Genomic DNA, 5,528 nt, shown 5'->3' with positions numbered 1-5,528 from the left:
GCAAATTTTGGGAGGATTTGGAGAAAATTTTGTGTTTTGGTGTAGACTTGCAATTTTTGGGCAATTTTCTGTCTAGGATTGCAGCAAGCTCACGCTGCGCTTCTTCCTCAGGGCTCCAAATTATGGAAGATCAGAATTTTTTGAAAGATTATGAGCCCCTCTAAAAACCCATTTTCCCACTTTCCTAGTCTAGGGCTTAGTTTTTGAGAAATTTGCAAAAAAGAGGCCAAAAATCACCTTTATGCCCCTCTTTTTCCATTTCGTTGCGCACCTGGAGACAACTTGGGAGAATGGCCATATCTCAGCCAAAAATGGGTCCTTTTGAGTGAAAAAATACTCTAAAGACATATAAACTCTCCCATATTTCCAGAAAATGATTCAAATAGGTATTTGAACTTCAGAAAGGCACTCAAAAATGGCCTCCAACAGCTCACTACACACCTAGAAATTTCTAAGATTTTTGTAAATTTTTCATTGTGTATTTTTTTGTAATTCCTAGTTTGACTTTGGTAAAAGTCAAAAGGTTGAAGTAGATGAATGCGAGGGGTAAAATTAAATTTAAATAATGGGTGGTTAGTCTTTGTAAGCTATTTTGATGTAAATTTGACCTCATTTATGAGAGAGGTTGGAGTCAAAGTTAATTGTAGAAGTTGTTTTTAACTTCCCTAGACATTAGGGTTTGGTTAGAACACCTCATGGAATAGTTCCTAGAGTCATGGATTCGACCCCTGAGAGTGGGGAGATGTTGTTTTTTTCTTTATGTATCAGTTTCTCAATGATATAATGGGTTGGATTTCAGAGGAGAGAACTATTGTAGCTTGTACTTGGACATTTTCTGGAAATCAAAGGACACAGTATGCAACCATTATCTAGGAATTCATGTGCAGTAAGTTTGTGATGTTATTTTTTCTTTGTTATAGCTTTATATGAAATAAATTCATATTGTCTTTCCATTCATCAATTCTTGAATGGTTTTCCTTACATTTTATAAACAAAATTCTTTGCATAAAGCTCTATTTTGATGGAAAAATCATTATGTGTTACTTTCTTTCTTGCTTAATGAATACATGTTTCATGCTCATTAAGACCTTTTTCTTCTTCTAAACACTACACTACATCGACAAACCCTAATATCCATCACAAAATTAATGCTACCTTGCTCCTTTATATATTTTATGTTGTAACACTCTGATCCTCTGACCTAGCTACCTGGTTTTTATCCCTTATCTAGCAACAAAACCCTAAATTTTCCAAAACCCACCTGAGCCTAGTTGTCTAGCCTAAAATCCTTTACATTCCAGCCATCTCTTAGCTGTGATTTCATAGGGAAAGCCCTCTCTGGTTTGGTACGACTAGCTACCAAACTAAAAGCTTGGTCTGTATTTACCTTCATCGATCTCCTCATCAACCTGGGACATTGTGGAGGATAAAAAAGGGCATGACAACTAGGGAGTGCCAAGGTGTTCTAGTGAATGTAAGGTTCCCAAGTCATGGAAAAATGTAATGCTAGTTGTGAGGTCATGATTGCCAAGGTGTGTTATGGAATGCTAGGGCATGCTAACATGTGCCAGATAGTACAAAGACATGTCAAACAAGCTAAGATGTGCCAAGTGCTAAGGCATGCCAAGATGTACAAGGGTGTGAAAATGCATGCCAGGGATGGTCAAGGCAACAAAAGGGAGGAACAAGTTAAACTACAAGTAAATGAGCACATAATAGGGTTAATAAGTCATTAATTTACCTTTTCCATGAGGGGCATGCTAGGCACACCAACACTAGGTTCCAATAGGTGCCAAGTGCCAAGTGCCAAGTGCCAGGTGTCAATGCATTATAAGTGCCAAATCTTCCTCTGTTTCTTCTCAAATAACTTTAATATTAAACCATTCCAAAGCACACTAAATCATCTCAATGCATACCAAACATGCTAAGACTTTCCAAGTGCCAATGTGCATCAGGGAGTGTGATGCATGATATGAAGTGGAAGAGCATATCAAAGAGTGCTAAGATGTGCTAAAGAGTGCCAATGCATGTTGAGGAATGTTAGGGAGTACTAGGACAACACAAGGGAACACTAGGTCAAAATTCATGGAAGTGAATGAATATGTGGGTGTGTCGGGGAGTGTCAATGAGTGCTAGCTGTCATGCTAAGGAGGGAGTGACAAGATATCCTAAGCATGGGTAAGGCATGCTAGGGAATATCAAGGAATGTCAATAAGTGCTAGAGTGTGCTAGGTAGTTCTGGGGTGTGCTAACATGTGCCAAATAGTGCCAAGGCATGTGGCCAAGTGCTAAGACATGCTAGGATGTGCATGGTGCCAAAGTATGCCAATATGCGTCAAGGAGTTTCAAGGAAAAAAAAGGAATAACCAAGCTAAAATGTAAAGAAATGAACACATAAGAGGGTTAATAAGTTGGGACTTTATCTTTTTCAAAAGGGGCATGCTAGGCACACTAATATTATGTTCTAATACATGCCAAGTGCCAATGTGTGCCAAGAGCTAATGTTTGTCAATGCAATATTATTCCAAGGTGTTCCAGGGCATGCTAGGGACTACAGGGCATGCCAACACATGATAGGGGAGTGTTTTGCTATGATAGGGCATGCCAACATGTGCTTGGGTGTCCTACTCATGGAAAGATGTTCTAGGTACAAAGATGTTCCGGGTAGAAAGATGTTCTAGGCACAAAGATGTTCCAAGACATGCGAGGTGCCAAGGAATGTTAGTGTATTGTTCCAAACCATGTTAATGTGTGCCATGAGTGTTGAGGAGTGCTAAGTCTCTCTCATTAATATAATTGACAGATCTTGATTATGTATTAAATAATATAGTTCCTACACACACTAGTGGAACTTTATTTAAAGGAAATTTGCTAGATAATAAACCTAATAGAGATGAATCATGTGTTTAATCATAGGAAAACTATATTCTTATGACTTGAGGGAAATGATACACACTAATTACTTCTTAACAATTTGACTGATTATTATAACCACTATGAACTTGGACACATAATGAAAAAGACTCCACAACAATGGTCTTAAATCATTATCTTTTGACAAAAAATATAGTAAAAAGTACATAGCGTCATCAAAAACTCATTGGAATTATCAACATTTTTTACCGTCACCAAAAGTAACCAAAAATAGCATTGGTGAGGGTCAATAAAAGATCGTCACTAGAAGTGTCACCAAAGAGAGAATTATTGGTGAGACTTTAACGACCCTCACCAAAAGTGTCACCAAAGAGAGAATTAGTGATGGGCTTTTAACGACCCTCGCCAAAAGTGTCATTGAAGATCTTAGATGGCTTTGGTGACAAACCTAAAAGGACCATCACTATATACATTTACAACAATGATTTTTTAAAGACTGTCACCATATGCAACATTGGTGACGGACCTTAAAGGTTTGTCATAGGCATGAAGCGTCATCAAAAACTCTTTTGAATGATCAATGATGTTGAACATTTATTGAACGTCACCAAAAGTAACCAAAAATATCATTGGTGACGGTCAATAAAAGATCATCATTAGAAGTGTCACCAAAAAGAGAATTAGTGATGGGCCTTTAGCGACCCTCACCAAAAGTGTCACCAAAAAGAGAATTAGTGATGGGCCTTTAACAACCCTCACCAAAAGTGTCATTGAAAATGGCTTTGGTGACAAACCTTAAAGGACCATCACTATATACACTTACAACAATGTTTTTTTAAAGACCGTCACCATATGTGACATTGGTGACGGACCTTAAAGGTCCGTCACAGGCATGACCCTCACCAATGACCTTTTTTCTTGTAGTGACCCCTCTCTTTGTGGTACTATAATCCCTCTCTTCATGGTTCTCATCCCTTGAGAATAGGATATCAAACCTCTTCCTCTTGGCCTATAAATTCAACACAAACTAAAGGAAAAGGGGGACTTTTAGATGTAAAATTATGAGGTCAAATTGAGGCTAGATGCTTGTCACTTAAGGGAGGATTTAAGACTATTGGAAGGAGGTTTACAATATAAAGGCTAAGGTTGTATTTCTCCTTTCCATCTAATTATAATAAAAAAAAAGTGTTTATTTCTCATTATATTTTTTAATGGAGTTGATGTATTATGTGTTTACTAGTCTCCTTGATCATTAGTATAAGTTTTATTGTGTCATTTATATGTCATATGCCTTTGATCCCTTGTTATTATTGTGTTTGCAAGTTTGGATTCTAAGCATTGGAAAGTTGCATCAAACCATAACAAGGATCTTCATCAGGAATTTCATTTGAAAGGTATCGACTTCATACTCCATTACTCTTGCTTATGATTTAATAAGAATGAAGCTAGGGAAAGATTTACTAGTTTCTTTTTTTGTTACTAGATTTAGTCATTGAATCTAGTGAGATATTGTCTTATTTGCAAGACAATATTTTGTCCACATAATATTGTGCCTCCAAATTTCGAACATTCACATTCAAAAAAATCTACATGCAACCATTTTCATATTTGTTATAGACATATTTGGGCACTGCAACCCCAATCATATATGTCCATAAACCAAGGGCTTCTAAGTCCCTAAAAGTGTTGTTTCTCACCATAAAGGAACAAGGTCAGCTGATTACATCATCTCCGAGAAGTTCTCCATGGAAAACTACTCAGATCTGGTCAAAACTAGACCATACAGACTGCTTAGTGCTAAGGGTGTGATGCATACTAAAAAGCCCTTCTGTAGAGTGTGATGGGCGAGAGTAGACAAATGGCAGAGACAGTTTGCAAGGTGGATGATCATGGAATCTTCCAGAAACTTCTCCTGTGACACTTGCCTCTCTGAATTCGCCGAGGGATGAGTAAGAGATCATGAATCTCCAAGTGGAACCAAGAACTATCAGAGAGAGGACATTAATCAAAATCCCAGAAGCTTACTCACCCTCTGCAAACATCTATATATGGATCTCTCATCCTAGAGATCCAGAGGCTGGAATTTTGTATTTTGTAAGGAAGTGATGTTGGTTTCTTGGTGGAATATCATAGTGTTGGGTGATCTAAGCTTTTCATGAGGCGAAGAAGGGCTTTCATGCTAGGAGGATGACGTTGGGTCAGATCAATGGGTTGTAATCCTCTCTTATACTCTTTCTATTAATAAAGCTATTCAATTTTTCCTCCACATACTTGTATGTTTGATGATATATGCATTTGTGTGGTCAATATCTATCTCGTCCTATATTGTTTATGATCGTAGATCTCTGTACTTTCAAGGTATTATGTTGCTTTGACTTTATAGGTGCTCTTTGAAACGGTGTAAGCGAGGAAGGAGCGACAAAGATCTGTCAAAGGGGAGAAGAAACAAGCAAGGAGCCAAGAAAAAGACTGAGGTTGGTACTCTCTGCTTCTCTCCCATCTACTTCTCATAAAGGGAAAAAAAAGTAACTTTAGTTTGTTTGTTTCTAAGATAGATACCCGTCTTAGTGGGACTAGCAACTCTGAATGGACACTAGATTTCCTGATAAAAATATTAAAATTAATTTTTCCCTTTCCTCATAAAACTTTTATTG

This window comes from Pinus tabuliformis, chromosome 7, assembly GCF_031772625.1.
Source record: "Pinus tabuliformis cultivar Carrire ecotype Pingquan chromosome 7, CPIR1, whole genome shotgun sequence".
Classification (NCBI taxonomy): Eukaryota; Viridiplantae; Streptophyta; class Pinopsida; order Pinales; family Pinaceae; genus Pinus; species Pinus tabuliformis.
Note: the sequence above shows the minus strand (reverse complement) of the source record.